The sequence below is a fragment of the Rattus norvegicus genome, chromosome X (assembly GCF_021556685.1).
Source record: "Rattus norvegicus strain SHRSP/BbbUtx chromosome X, alternate assembly SHRSP_T2T, whole genome shotgun sequence".
Classification (NCBI taxonomy): domain Eukaryota; kingdom Metazoa; phylum Chordata; class Mammalia; order Rodentia; family Muridae; genus Rattus; species Rattus norvegicus.
The window spans coordinates 76,963,509-76,980,037 of NC_141554.1; the positions used below are offsets into that span (position 1 = coordinate 76,963,509).

At 43.7% G+C, this 16,529-nt stretch overlaps 1 long non-coding RNA gene across 2 annotated transcripts; it reads right to left on the bottom strand.

The window, feature by feature from the left end:
• Positions 1–1,780: 1,780 nt before the first annotated feature.
• LOC147998268 (uncharacterized) lies at positions 1,781–7,196 on the bottom strand. Of its 2 annotated transcripts, XR_015646590.1 has the most exons (3): positions 7,106–7,196; positions 5,224–5,345; positions 1,781–3,249 (listed from the first exon to the last, which is right to left on the bottom strand). It is a non-coding gene; the product is annotated as an uncharacterized LOC147998268 (long non-coding RNA). The 2 variants fall into 2 exon arrangements; XR_015646591.1 differs by lacking the exon at positions 5,224–5,345.
• Positions 7,197–16,529: the final 9,333 nt, after the last annotated feature.

Consider the following 16,529-nt stretch of genomic DNA (forward strand, 5'->3'; position numbering starts at 1 on the left):
AAGTTAAACAGTACCTTATCACCTCAGAGGTCAAAGAATGGGTCAGGATCCATATCAGACATTTCTTTGAAGCAGGCATACTCCATTTGACCTGGAGCACCCCTTTATTACCAAAAACTGGGAATCCAAGACTATATACCAGTACAGGATTTAAAAGAGGTGAACAAGTTGATCTTGTTTCCATCTGTTTTCCATCCTTATACTCTGCTCAGCATGCTTACACCTGAGCATATGGTCCATACTGTGCTGGACTTAGAAGATGCATTTTCTCCATTCTTCTGTCAAAATTAAATCCATCCATCTTTGCATTTGAATGAGACAGTCCTGAACTGGGACTACTGGGACACCCGAGCTGGACCTGACTACCTCAAGGGTTCAATAATTCCCCTACCCTCTTTAATAGATTAAGCTGTCTCTGCAGTGAGCAAAGTGAGCAATTCTCCAAAAATTGTCTGGCTCCAATATGTAGATGATTTATTATTGGCTGTCAAGGATAAAATGCTACTCTGGCTCAATTAGGCTATCAGGGCTCCAAAAACAAAAATCATATTTGTACACCTCAGATCACCTATTTGGGGTATGAATTAAAGGAATGAAAAATACTATTGTCAAAGGTCCTCATAGAAGCCATAATGAGAATCCTTGCCCCAACCACAAAAACAGTTAGAGAATTCTTGGAGGCCATTGGGTATTGCTACCACTGGATACCCAGGTTTGATAAAATTACCAAGCCTTTGCATTTGTCCATAATAAGAGGCAATGCCATGAGACATGAACAGATTTTTAAAAGTATAAAGGAGGCTCTTGTGCAGGCCCCTGCCTTAACTCTCCTTGACAAGCCCTTCCATCTTCACATCCATAAAAGAAAGTACATTGCAATGGAGTCCTAAACCAAACCCTGGACCCATGGAAAAGACTGTTAACTTATATCCCAAAAAGATTGAATACAGTAACCTCAGGATGGCCATCATGCCTGCAAGCCATAGTGGCTACCACAGTCCTTGTGAAGGAAGCAAACAAACTTATATTGAGCCAATCTCTGACTGTAATGGCTCCCCACACAGGAGATACCTTCTCAGGAATGCAACTAACCAGTGGATGTCACATGCCCTTTTAACTTAGTATCAAGCTCTATGTGGCCATTTGAATAAGTTTGGGCCATGTGTTTGAATGCTTGGCCCACAGGGAGTGGCACTTTTAGGAGGTGTGGCCTTATTGGAATAGGTATAGCCTTGCTGGAGGAGGTATGTCACTGTGGGGGTTGGCTTTGAGGCTCCTATGCTCAAGCCAGGCCAGTAATTGGACTCAGAATCTTCTCCTGGCTGACTTTGGATCAAGATGTAGAACTCTCAGCTCCTTCTCCAGCACCATGCATGCCTGCACACTGCCATGTTTCCTGTCATAATAATAGATTGTACCTCTGAAATTTTAAGCCACCCCAATTAAATGCTTGTCTTTATGAGAGTTGTCTTGATCCTGGTGTATCATCATAACAATTAAATCCTAACTAAGACACCTTCCTTTTAGACAAAGACAGACTGACTTTCAATAAATCTTTGGCCATCAACCCACTACCCTGCTGTCAGACAATAGCCCTGAGGGACCTGTCCACAGCTATCTAATAATGTTGGGAATGCAGAGCAGTGGTGGTTGCAAGTCAGTAAGAAGTCATTTGGGCACAATCCCTACCCAGGGCCACCTCTGTCTGTAAGACTCTCAGAGAGAATCTTCCCTCAGGAGGGAGATCCTCAAGCCCAATGACCAGTCCGAGTCCACAGGCTGCAATCAGCAAGAGGATTTTTATTGATCAGGATACACAGGTATCTGTGGGCGTCCCAGTCAATTTGGAAGATTGGCGCGCCTAGCAGAACCAGGGACGGGTTTTTATAGTGTATTGGGAGCAGAAGCAGGCTTACAGAAGCAGATGCATGGTTACAGGGATGTGATTGGTGGAGTAAATGAGGCATACGTGTATGTTACCTATTTTGGCTATAATCATAACAGTGAGTTAGCAAAAAGTACATGGTAGTCAGGGCTTCCGGGGGGTCAGGGACTTTTTCTTTTTCCTGCCAGGTGGCCCATGGAGCAGTGCCCATAATTTAGTCTGGTTTCTGCATTTTGTTTTCTTTTCTGGTCTGTTTCGTCTAAATGATGGGTCAGCTTGTCCCACATATCTAAAAACTTACTTTTTATTTCTATAGTTGAGGGCCTTGGGCTTGTACAATTCCCTTTCTGGGAGGGGGTCTTTCATTCCCCCATTTTCTTTTTTTGTCCTTGAGTGGAATCTTCCACTCAACTTGGTTAAGGTACCTCTGTTTTTTGTTGATTCACCATCTGATACTGTTGTCTCAGCACAAAAGTTTGAATGACTGAAAGTCTATATCTCTTATTATTCCTGTCTGATCTGCATAGAAACAACATTCTTCTTTTAGTGTAGCACACAGACTCCTTCTTTAAGGAATATCAGGTCTAATCTTTTCCTATTTTGAAGGACTACCTCTGAGAGGGAGGTTAGGTGTTCTTGGAGGTCAGCTAAAAAGTCTTTTTTACTCTTTTCATATCTGAGTCAATGGCAGTTTTGAATTCTCTATAAGCCTTGCATTGTAGGGCAACAGCAGATGTCCTTGTGCTGCCCTTGTAGCACCTAGATAGCCTTAAATAATTCTCAACTCTCTTTTGTGTCTTATTAAGTCTTTAGCATCAGGATTCTAATCTGGACACTATTTGAACCTATACACCAAGGTCTTTTAGAACTTCTAAACTTATATAGATTGTGATCCCTGAGGCACAGTCCCAAGAAGTGTTAGGAGTACTAACATATGTAATATTACATCATTTGCAATAAAAATCAAGCCTATCCCTATACCTATTCCGAGGGAACCCAGGGCAAACAGGCAAACATGAAATTCTTGTTTCTAAAACACACTCCTCAAGTGAGCATTATAGCAACCTCCCAATCACTTAAGTCTAGGGAGCTTTTTGAAGATCTGAGTGTCCCTCTAGGTCCCAGCTCTCAGCCCCAACAGCTAGTACGCTGCTGGTGAGGGCTGAGACTTGACGGCTGTCAGGGTGGTCAGCAGCACCAGGTACGGTCCTTTCCAGCGAGGCTCGAGTGTCTGGGCTCCGTGTCGTTGTATGTAGCTGCAGTCTCTAACCTGGAACTGATGGGATGTCTCAGGGGTCTCCGGGGCATAGGATGCTGTCAGCTGTGAGCAGATTTCTTTCTGTATCACCTGTAGGTCTTTTAGCCTGGCATATAAATCATTATTACTATGACATGTTGGTTCAGTAACATCATCTAATACAGTCAGGGGAGCTGAGGCCCCATATAAGATCTCAAAGGGGGTAAAGCTGAATCTGGAAGGGGTATTTCTTGCTCTGAAGAGAGCAAGAGGGAAGGAGTGTCACCCAGTCTACGCCAGTCTCCATGGTCAATTTGGTCAGGGTCTCTTTTAAAATTTCATTTATTTACTCTACCTGTCCTGAACTTTGAGGTCTGTAAATACAACGTAATTTTCAATCAACCTCTAAATACCTGGCCACACCCTGGCTTACCTTGGCAACGAAAGTAGGGCTGTTGTCTGACCAGATTACCTTGGGCACTCCAGACCTGTGGAAGATTTCTTCTAGTATCTTCTTGATGACTATTGAGGCCGTCTCTTGCTTGGTGGGGAAAGCTTCTACCTATTCCTGAAAAGATATCTATAAACACTAGGAGACATTTATAACCATATTTTCCTGGTTTTATCTCTGTGAAGTCCACTTCTCAGTAGTATCCAGGCCGTTCCCCACGGAGCCTCCTACCACAGTCAACTTTCCTGAAAACAGTTACCTTTTGGCATGGTATACATCAGTGCACTATCTGTTCCACGAGATACTTGAGACCTGTGACGTAATATTTAGTTTTTGAAAATGTCTGGATGAGTTTGCTTACCCCTAAGTGAGTCTATTGATGCATTTGTTTTACCATGGCCTCTGCCTGTAAAAATTGTAGCAGGATCTTCTTTCTCGTTGAGGTGTACCAGAGTCTCTTCTTCGGCCTGGCTGGGTCATGGAGGGCCCTTAACATAGCCAGAATCTCTTTTTTTCTTGCCCTCAGATGTCAGCAGGCTCCTCTGCTGATGGGCTGTAGCAAAGGCATACGTGCTGTCCACATAGATGTTAAGTCCCTTTCTCAGCCCAAGGGCTTTGGTGAGGGGAGCGAGCTCTACCCTCTGAGTAGAAGTGTCTTCTGGTAGGGCCTGAGCCCATATGATTCTGTTTCCATCTACCACTGTTGCCCCAGCCCATCTTTTTTCCTTCTCTAAGAAGCTGCTCCCATCTATGAACCAGATGGCATCTACCCCCTCTGTTGGCTGATCAGTCCGATCTTTATGCCACTCCTGTGCTTTAGTGAGCTCCTGTTGGCAGTCATGAAGGGGGATGTCTAGGTCAGGGTCCAGGAGCAGGGTTGCAGGGTTTAGACTCGTAGGGGCAGTCTGGGATCACAAGGAACAAGTGGGATACCTGGCCCACGCCAAGGTCCACCGTTCTTCGGGTAGTCCATGAGTATCATTTGTTGCCAGTAGTCCCCTGTACTCAAGGTCTTTTGCTGGACACTAGCCAATTTGGGCGTAGGAGCACAGAGTGTTGGGCCCCCGTATTCACAAAACAACTGGGCAGGCTTCCCTTCTATCTTAGCGCATAGCCAGCACTCTAGGACCAAGAGGCTTGCCTTCCGGGCTGCTGGAGAGGCCCCTCTTGTTCTTCCTGGGGCAGTCCCTCACCCAGTGTCCTTTTTCCTTGCGATAGGCACACTGATCTTTAGCTAGGAATTCTCTTCTGTTGCCAGGTACTGTCTTCCTAGGTTCCCTAACTACTGTGGCCAGTATATATTCCTCTCCTATCTTTTATCCCTCTAGCTCTCTAGCTTCTTCTTTTCTTCCTTAGCTTCCTGCTCTTTTTACCTTCTTTCCTCTTTCTCTTCCTCAGTCTCTCTCTCATATCTTCTGCATCTTCCTCTTCCTCTACAGCTATTAGATGCTGTCCACTTATGTAACTACACTTCAACTTTACTTTCTCTGCAACTTACACTAACTCTCAGCAACTTAGCTTAACCCTTCAAATTTCTGTAACTTTCTCTCTTTATATCTTTTCCTTATCTTAGCCAGATTGGTGGGGCATTTTCCAGCCCCTCAGAGACCCACCCTTGGAGCCTGGTGGCAGACCTGGAGAACTCCCTACCTTCAGGGGTATTCAAGTCAACAGTCAGGAGTGAGGGTCTTCCATCCATGTCTGGAACATTCTTTCTGGCCTCCAGTAGGATTCCGTCTTTCCTCAGTGGTAAAGAAGACCTGTAACAGTTACTAACAAGCATCTCAAATGGGATGGTGAGAAAACAAGAAGAGAATCTAGAGAATAGAGGTCCACTGAAGAGGACAAATAGCATTTAGTCACACAGCTAAGCCAGGAGGCTTTCTTGGGACAAAAAGGCCATTGTAAAAATAAGCACAAGCTTTGTGTCTGTGAAACAGAACGGCAAGCAGAGAGGGAGCTGATCTGTTACCGACTATCTCTCTGGACTTAGATTTTACTTAAGGAGTACCTTCAGTGTAAGAACTAATAACAAAAGGATGGAGAGATGGTTAGGACCTGGGTGCTAGATGCCAAGTGGCTGACAAAAGAATTGTAACCAGTTCACCTGGGACTTTCAGGACCTCAGTAGCAGCCCTTTACCAAACTGTCTCAATGGGCTAAAGGCCCATGGAAAAGAAAACATTAATCCTGACCTTGGCCACAGCCAAAGCCTGAATTCTAAATTTTGACTGGCAAAACAAAGTTCTTCACAGTTTGTTGCAGATTCTTTTTGAAACTATTTTAGGGGCTTCTCTGTCCCCCAACCTGGGGCATGTTGACCACAGGGGCAGGAACTGGCTGCTGTGGGGATAGGATCAAAGGCACTCTCCATGTCAATGATGACTAACAGGGAAGGTTACTTAATGTTGGAGATCAACTCCTCTCTTGGAATAGGGCCAGCAGATAAGGCAGGCTCCCTTAAAGAACTTCTCTTAATGAACACTCTCCTTCTGTGAGCAAGTGTTGAAGGTCTGGTCACTGAAGGCAGCAACTGGAATTATTATTTTTTCAGGGCCAAAAGTCTCATAAAACAACCACTAACTCTATATTATCTTTTTGTTGTCAAAGCGTCAACCCCAGCCGGCCTCATCACCTTGAAACTCCTCTTACGCTGACTTGGCCAGAGCTGCGCCACTGCCCACGCGCAGCCTGCAGCTTGCTAGCAGGCCTGCATGCTTGTCACCCTCAGCCCCTACATTTTCCTACTCTGTGCTGTCCCTTCAGGCTCTTGTTAATACCTGCTTCAGACAGGGTCACTCACTAACCTGGAGTTCTTCATACACAACTGTTAACAGCAGCTAGACTGAACAAGGGGAGCAAAGGGAGGGGCATCTCTCCTTGGGGAGGAGGCCCAAGAGAGAAAGATAAAACTCCCCAGCAGAAAACAATTTTTCTCAAGCAAATTATTTCCAAGTTAAGCACCAAGAGGTCCAAGTAAAACTCCTTGACAAACAAAGCAAACAGTTTCATGATTTTAAACACAGTCGTCAGTCCAAGATTTTAAACACAGTCATCTATCCAAAGTTCAAAAATGAAACAAAAGTCAAAAAGACACTCGACAATACCACAGAAAACAACCCAGACAAACAAGACCAAGACAAAGCATCCTATGACCAATTTCCACAGATATTCAAAGAAAATTAGGACACAAAGAAGACAAACAATTCCAACAGTCAAACAAGCAACAGACAGACGCACCGTGCGGCTTCGGTGTCAAACTGAAACCAAAAATTTAGTGGATTCGGCTCTCTCCTCTCTCCTCCAACCCAAAACCATGTATCCTTCCGATACAGGCTGAGCCCCGAAAAACCGGGCTCTAAACACCCTTGGAACGTCTTCCAGGGCTGCGGGGGAGAAGTTCGAGCTCGTCAGCTCCTTCTCTGGCCCGCCCAAATACAAACGGTATAGACCCAAGCCAAGTAACTAAGCATTTACAGAACAAGTCACAAAGCAAGACAAGACAGGACAAGACAAACACTGGCCAGCTTACCTCCCAGTGGGTGGTCGGTGGTCTCTAGGCAGAGGATCTCCGATCCCGGACGAGCCCCCATATGTAAGACTCTCAGAGAGAATCTTCCCTCAGGAGGGAGATCCTCAAGCCCAATGACCAGTCCAAGTCCACAGGCTGCAATCAGCAAGAGGATTTTTATTGATCAGGATACACAGGTATCTGTGGGCGTCCCAGTCAATTTGGAAGACTGGCGCGCCTAGCAGAACCAGGGACGGGTTTTTATAGTGTATTGGGAGCAGAAGCAGGCTTACAGAAGCAGATGCATGGTTACAGGGATGTGATTGGTGGAGTAAATGAGGCATACGTGTATGTTACCTATTTTGGCTATAATCATAACAGTGAGTTAGCAAAAAGTACATGGTAGTCAGGGGGGTCAGGGACTTTTTCTTTTTCCTGCCAGGTGGCCCATGGAGCAGTGCCCATAATTTAGTCTGGTTTCTGCATTTTGTTTTCTTTTCTGGTCTGTTTCGTCTAAATGATGGGTCAGCTTGTCCCACATATCTAAAAACTTACTTTTTATTTCTATAGTTGAGGGCCTTGGGCTTGTACAATTCCCTTTCTGGGAGGGGGTCTTTCATGTCCAGAGAGTAAAAATAATATTCCTGACTAATTCACTAAAATGATCCAAAGGAAAGAAAGTAAACATTTATACAGTTGGCCTATATGCCTTGCCACAACTCATGTTCATTGACAGATATATAAACAAATGAGCTTTTTGTTTACATCAGAAGGAAAATCATTTTAAAAAACCAAAGATAGGAGATTGTTTGACTTTTGGAAAGTATCTGGCTACCAGTCAAGCTAACATGGCTTGTCACCATACATTAGTCATGTCACCAGAAAGACAATAGCATCCAGACCCAAGGTAATAGCTCTGCATATCAGGTCACCATGGATATTGTTCAAGGGGAGCCCCCATATGATCCAAGAATTGTCTCTTGGCACCCACTCTACCTTGAAGAGATGTTCCTGAATACAGCTCAGAAGAAACCAAGTCATATTCTAGCTTGGGGGCCCAGGAAAACAGTTATGAATGGTGAATCCTACCAGATGGGAGGGTCTTCATGCCAAAGTCACTGGGCAAGAACTGGCCAGTTGTCCTCTATTGGTCCATGCACTTGTCACTTTAAAAAAAGCTCAGAACTTCCATGACTGGCAACCTGGACACTACAAAATGCTCCAGAATGTCTCAGACTGCTATTTGACCTGAGCCCAGGTAACTGCTACCTCCGTGACACTGAAGTTAAGGTACTATACTTGGTGAATCTTGGGATTTGAACTTCACTAAAGTCAAACAAGGAATATGTGGATACAAATACCTGCTGATTTCTGTCAACACTTTTGCAGGCTAAGTAGAAGCCATTCCATTCCAAGGGGAAATGGCCCAGATAGTAGCAAAAAAGTTAATGATGAAAATTATTCCCAGATTTTGCTTCCCCTTATCTCTGGGGTATGACAATGACCTGGCCTTTATGGCAAAACTATCTCAATTTCTCTCAAAGACTGTTAACATAGATTGGAAACTACGCTGTAAATATTATACTCAAAGCTCAGGGGATGTAGAACAGGTAGAACTATAAAAGAAATATTAACAAATATACCTTTTTAGACTGGTGGTAACTGGGTTGCTCTCTGCCCTATGATCTCCTGAGGCCCCACTGTATCCTGTACTGAGAAAAATTTGTCTTACATGAAGTAGTCTATGGGCACCCACCCTCACCCCATAATTCCTTGGGTACACAGAAGACTGTTACCAGATTGCTCCAGTCCAATCTCTGAGTCCTTAAAAGAATTAAAATTAATTTTGAATAACACCTCTTCTCAGATCCAGGATGCTCAACCTATTTTGTCCTGTCTATATTGATCTGTTGCTTCAAAACTAACCAGCTTGAATCTAAATGGAAAGGACTTTACATACTGATTTGCTGGACAACCACTGCTGTTAAGGTTTCTGGTATTCCTGCCTGGATTCACCATTCTCATTTTTTTAAAACACACCTGAGGAGCCTACAGAAGAAATGGGCCACCAGAAATGCACAGTGACTGACCATGGCCCCCTTGAGATTAAGATTTAATATTGTTACTAATCTGCCCATATTTTCTCTTATTGCTCTTATTGCTATGAATGCCTTAATGATAGTCTTAACCTGTTGGATTATATTTATGTCCTGGAGACTTATGAGGTATGATAATTGTCATAAGCCTTCCACCTGAGGATGGCAACATAGGGTAATGAGTACAGGAGAAATCTCACTCTCAGTAAGGACCCAGAATCAAGCCAAGTTGAGCACCAATCTTTGTAATCTATTCTATGTATATCATATTATCGATGCTTGGCCTAGTTGTGGATTTGGCAGGGATCAAGTTGCTTGGCATGATACACATCCAAGAAAAGAATATGCAGGTATTTGGGGATGTAGAAATTTTAGCCAAGAGAGAAGCCTATAAGGCTCCCAAATTCATGCCTTCCCAGCTCATGGTGCTCCCTCCTGTGCCAATGACACCAGTAACATTATTATAATTTAGAGAAAATAAGTACAACCAGGAATATCAAAACCTATAGGCCCCAATAAAAATTGTTTCCCAGTATCCCATGAATCCTTAGCACATCCACATCCCACCTCAGTACAACCACAACTGATTAACACATGCACACATCCTAAAGACTTACCAACTACTGTGTGGCCTATTTCAACTTCTACTAAACTGCACTTACCCACACTTCTATATACTTTGTCTCCATTCCCGTATCTACTCTTCCAACTGATATTCCACTTTCAAATATGCTCTCAGCAGCCTTCTTCCTTAGCTATCCTGCATCTAGCCTAATGCAAGATTGTTGGCTTTGTCTGGACTCAAAGTCCCATTACTACATAGGAGTGGCTTCTAAATCCATTTCTTAAAACATTATCACAAGACACTGATGATGCTTGTTCCTTGTCCCAGCCCAAATTTACACTAGGTAATATATAGGAACAAGGACTATGCTTTTTGTCCAATGTGTCAGGTCACTTGGCATCTCTTTATTTGAATAATTGCTTAACTATTGCGTGAAACCTAACTACCAGTGGCATTGAGAGAAAAATAAACAGATATTTCTTCCTGCCCCTCCAGATGTCTGGTGTGCCTGGGATGATGGTATTACATGTTGCCTATTAGTCTCCTTGCATTGTGCATGGGACACAACCATTTTTGGTATTCTCATTTATATCATGCCTCAAACATATCCATGTTGGGGATGCAGGCCACCTACATTTAGTTGTAACATTAGACCATCCCTGGCCAGGCCGACTTCCACTTTTATTAGGTTCAGGGATAACTATATCTATGGTATTTGGAATGTCAGCATTTATCCTACAAGATCAAAAGCTCAAAACCCTAAATATGAAAGTTTAACAGGCTTTTTGATAACATGGTCTCTACATTAGAATGACAAGTAGACTTTTTGGCAGAAGTATTACAAAATAGGAGAGGTCTTGACTTTCTCTTCATGAAACAGGGTAGGCTATGTGTAGCCCTGAGAGAAACTTGCTGTTTTTATGCTAACCAATGAGGCATAATTAGAGAAACACTAGCTATGGTAAGAAACTATCTTAAAACAAAATACTTAAACGACCAAGGAGAAAATAATTGGTATCGATCCCTATTCAACTGGTCTCCATGGTTAACTACCCTTATCTCAACTGCTGGAGGACCCCTAATACCCTTCCTGATGGTACTCACTATTGGACCATGTATTTTCTGATGCATTACAAATTTAGTCTTCTATCAGATAGAAAATGTGAAAATACTTGGCTACCAATATCAGCCCATAAAACAGACAGAAATAGCCATTTCCTATCAATGATTTGAAAGACCCATGTAAGACAAGGAAGAAATAATGGACCAGCCTGATTTCAACTTAAAATTAAAAGCCAGTTTTATTGGATTTTTATTTATTTACATTTCAGATGTTATCCCCCTTCCTAGTTTCCCCTCTGGAAACCCCCTATCTGATCTCCCTCCCCTGCTTCTATGAGAGTGCCCCCCCACAAACACTGCCCACTCCTGCCTCACCACCCTGGCATTTCCCTACACTGGGGCATCGAGCCTTCACAGGACCAAAGGCCTCTCTTCCCATTGATACTAGATAAGGCCATCCTCAGTCAAAATAAGTTCTTTTCTATTGACTTTAAACCTTAAGTTTGATCAGGCCATAACCTATTCCTGGAATTTGACATGTTCCACACACTATGGAATTAGACTCATAACCTCATCATACCCTTAACTCTATGCTGATGATATGATGTTCTGAAAAGGAATCTTGAGATGCTCTGCCTAGATGGTCTGTCAAATAATGTTATCTGCTGTCTGCTTCTATAAATCACTTGCCAAGTCCTTATGTCACCAGATTCCTCTGTAAATCCCCAGTCTGCACCTAAAGATGCCTTAAAAATTAAACCAATACTCTTCTCTCAAAACCCACTTTAGAGAAGCAGTCCTGTGCACACTAACAATAAAGCTTGCTTAATTGGCTTTAATGTAGCTAATGGTCTTTTGCTCAGTGGGGTTAATACCATGGGAGACCCCATATTCAAGGCTGGATCCAGGATAGAGTCATAGACTTGGAAGCACCAGAGAGCTGGAGACTGGCTGGGATAGGTCCTAGTGAACTCAGAAGTTCAGGGATCTGAAGATCACAGCTGCCACAAATTAATGGTCACTAGTCAAGGATAGACTCCCAAGTAGAAGCAAGTTCAAGGTGGAATTGACAGGCCCTAGGTGGTAGCCCAGAGTGTGACTATCACAAAGTTGCAAAGTAAAAACAAAACAAAGAACTGATAGGGAATACACATCTGAACCTTGGAACAATAGGTAAGTTGTTCTACTCTGTTTTGGCATTCAAATATTTGGAGAGACATATTGGGGGATTGGACACAATTGTAGATCCTGTCTCTGGGCAAAAGAGATGATGACCTTCTGTCCTGGTTTTGGCTTATGTGTGAAGATGGTCACAGAATGTCTGTGTGTGCCTAGTCTTCTGAGACTGAATATTCTACCTTGTTTTGTTGTTTGCTTGTGGCTGGTGGCCTTGTCTTTTCCTGTGTGCCCATACATTTTGTTGCAGATATGGGAACTGGACCAAGCAAGTAAGAGCAGTTACATCATGTTTCTCTATAGTTAACTCCATCTCTCAGCTCCCTCCTTCAGCAGTCTCTGTCTTTTCCCATGGTGAACTTGTCTCTCTTTTTCTCAACCTAGGAGTACCCTGCTCACTGGCGCCTACTGCTTAAGTCCTGCAGGTACACCAGACATTTCTCTACCCATGTTCTGCTTCTGAAGGGTGTCTCTATTTTTCCTGCTTGCTCTATCTCCCAGCTGCCTCCTTTCTCTGCCCATGGAGCTCTGGATGAAGCTGAGGTGATGTAAAAACAAACTCAAGCTATCATGCTGCTATTACTAAAATTATATTTTTTTATTATTCCTTTACCTAAAGGAACTTACTTTGCAATAACTGCTTTCAGCAACCACTTTTGTCTCATGGTACATGATTGGATGGAAAAGAAAAGGTTTGAAGTATATATAAGTTGTGAGGTCTAAAAAAATAGTTTAAGATATTTAAGTGCAAGTTATAAATTCGTAGGATATAAAAACTTAAATAAGTTGTGTGTATCTAAGGACTTGATTTTAGGTGTATAAATGCAAGTTATAAGGGTCTGAAAATGATTTTAAGAGATATATAAAATTAAAATTAAAGATGATACATGATATTAAGGTCATGTCAAAAAGAAACTAAAGGCAAATGGCTAACTGTGCTGATTATTACCAGGCCAAAGCAGATGTTGACCTTTAGGCTTACTCAGTACCAGTGGCTCCTTTTGGCCACAGTCACTACCCGAAACCTCTCCTGCCCATGGGCTTCATGTCCCTGACTCCAGCTGGCTTCTCATTCTCTTATATACTAGTGCTATTTCAGCCATGCATTCTCTTTGCCCCCTCCTCTCTTGGCTTACCTTAGTTTTCTTGGTCTTTCTTGTACCTCTCCCTTCTCCTCCTTTCCTGTACTCTCCCTTCCTTCTTCTTATTTCCCAGTTCAATGAACTGGGAATGTTTCATACATTATTTTCTCTGCTTGCTCTGGGCTCTTCCAGAGGCCTCTGATTATAATCTCCTTCATATCTACAACAAAAACTTTTTCCTCAACCATACTTTGAAGTGATCCTGTCCCCATTTTATTCCATTAAGACCTCAAAAATTTAGAATTTTATTATTAATCAGTGGAGTCTGAAAAGCTGTTAATCTAGCTTTGGTAAAATACTGGCTTCTATTATGTTTGTCACAGGCTCAAAAATTTTAATTTCCTCTGGTTCTCTCTCTCTCTCTCTCTCTCTCTCTCTCTCTCTCTCTCTCTCTCTCTCTCTCATCTATCTATCTATCTATCTATCTATCTATCGGAACCACCTTTAACAGGGCAAATGGATTCCAGGTAAGTGCTCTCATCATGCTGTTGTGGGGCTATGGACAGTGAGAGGAAGCCTGGTAATATTGACCTGGGTTGTAAGCCCTGGGTTTCCAAAGGGACAGAAGGAACTTCACCTGTTCCCTGTCATATAGCCACAGCCCCATAGAGAAAATTGCAGCCATCAGTAATATAGAAGCAATGCCCCAAGCCCCTCCACATGTACACGAAGCATACCTAACATCTCAGACCAAGCCAATAGGAAGCACCTGCTCTCAGTCCCCAACCCATTCCAAAATAGTATATAAGACCCTATCCAGAAGGAATAAAGGTGTGTGAGAATCCCTCCATCCCTTGAGAGGATGTCATTTGTATAAGGGCTGTAACACTTTCTGGGAAGAGAATGCTCTCCTGAAGCTCTTGCAGCTAGGAAGGAGTCAGCAGCGGCACTGGAACAGCTTTGGTGCTCCCTGCTCATGCCCTTTCCTCTTTGCTTGACTGTTCCTGCCGGGCTGGGCCAGAGACATCCACAGAAAGCATCTGGTGCACAGACTGGCAACTGGTGGCCATGTGGGGTACAAACAGCAGCAAGCACACTGCAACTGATACCATGGGAAGGTGACCTCCCCAACCCTGGAGATTAGCTACTGGTCCTTTCCTGCTGTGCTTTCAGTGAGTGCCATTGCATGGATTTGGACAAGCTGAAGGGGCAACTGAAGCCTCCTGGCCAGAGCTATTCTTTGGTGTGGGTGAAGGTCCCTTTAGTTCCTGTCTAAATCCCAACAATTTGAAACAAGAATTGGCAAAGACTATCTAACTTCTTAAAACAAAACAAACAAACAAACAAACAAAAACCTGGTAAAGCAGCAGCCACTTAAAAGCCACAGGGCAGCTGCCAGTTCTTTTTTTTTTTTTTAAGATTTATTCATTTATTATATATAAGTACACTGTAGCTGTCTTCAGATACACCAGAAGAGGGCATCAGATCTCTTTACAGATGGTTGTGAGCCACCATGTGGTTGCTGGGAATTGAACTCATGACCTCTGGAAGAGCAGTCGGGTGCTCCTAACCGCTGAGCCATCTCTCCAGCCCACAGCTGCCAGTTCTTAAATCTGCAGGAAGGCTTAGTGTTTTGGACCTCTGTGGAATCCACCAAATCCAATAGGCCAAGGGAACGTTCCCATTGCACAAGACACTTTCTCCTCTTTTCTGTCATGGGCAATTCATCATCACATAAAAAATCCCCCCAAGGCCAGGGAGATATGTGCCCTACTAAAATCCCACGGAATAAAAATAGCCAAAAAACCAGGCCTCCTTGTTTTGAGAAGAAGTCTTTCAGATAACACCATGAACGGCCAATGGTAATATTTACAGCCCTGACTCATGGGCCCGAGTAGCTTCTCTCATTAGAAGCACAGATACTCAAAAAGGAAAAGTCCCCTCCTGTAATTTTTTTTCTGATCTTAGCTGCAATTCTGTGATGCATAGGGCCATCTAAAACAGGGCAGACTACCCAAAGACTATACATGGACTGACCCTGGGCTCCAACCTCATAGGTAGCAATGAATAGCCTAGTAAGAGCACCAGTGGAAGGGGAAGCCCTTGGTCCTGCCAAGACTGAACCCCCAGTGAACGTGATTGTTGGGGGAGGGCCGTAATGGGGGGAGGATGGGGAGGGGAACACCCATAGAGAAGGGGAGAGGGAGGGGTTAGGGGGATGTTGGCCCAGAAACCGGGAGGGGAATAACAATCAAAATGTAAATAAGAAATACTCAAGTTAATAAAGATGGAAAAAAAATAAAACAGGGCAGGCTGATAACAGTCCCTGAGCCCCTCAGTCAGATGATTGCAAAGGTCAAGGTCCTAAAGACCACCCTATTTCAGATCTCACAGCCCTTACCCAACTAATAAGGAAAATTGAATCCATCTACCCACCCCTGCCTCCTTATCTTTCAGAGAAGCCACTAAATAAACCATCTGCTCTACCTATCCTGCTTCCCTCACTCAAGGACAGGGCTTCATTAGAGAAACTAATTGAGCTTCCACTGACCTCTCCCTCTACTCCACCTTCCCCCACCGAACCAGAAAGATCTGTCTCTCCTATCCCCTCCCCAAGCCACGAAAGCCAAAGACCTACAAAACACTTAGACAAAAGCCCACCAAACTCCATAGTTCTCTACCCACAAACATCTACCACACGACTTCGTAATTTTCATGACTCCCTTGCAAAAACAAATTCCGCCTCCCATGCTACTCAGGACTCCAATACAGAACTAGAATCCCAAAACACTCAAGCATTTCTGTTAATATTAATCCCAATTGAACTAAACCACTCAACGTGTGCCCATTCCAAGCCTCAGAGTTAAAAGAACTGAGGCAGGCAGTGAAGGAAGATGTCATCCATGCAGCCTGGATGAAATCTCTCCTACAGAGCCATATTGCCAACCTAAACATGCCCTAAGATTGGAGAGATACTTGCCACTCCTCCCTGCCTGGCCCAGTGTTCTTGGAATGGGAAGCCCTATAAGTCAGGCAAAATCAGGACCAAGGTGACACCCCATGGGGTTTTGATGAACTCTGGCCAAGAAGACTTTTCCATTGGAGCACAGCTGGTGACACAGCCAGCAGGGTATTATGAACAAGTCTGCCTCTGTGCAACCCAAACTTGAGATAGGCTCACTCTGCCCTCAGGGTCACAAGACACCCCCTCCCAGCTGTCTCTTCATCAAAAGCCTGGAGAACCCCTATCTGATTTTATTCTCACAACTAGAATGAGCCTAGAAAGAAAAATCCCTAACCCCAGGGCCAGAGATCTCCTTCTGAAAACCATTGTATAGGGAAAGCATGACTTCTGAATCTAGACTAGCTTGCCAGGGTCTCTGGGAAGAGCACCACAATAGGTGGGTTGTGGCAACCCGAAATATAGGAACCACATTACACCAGATTACATCCATGGGTCAGGC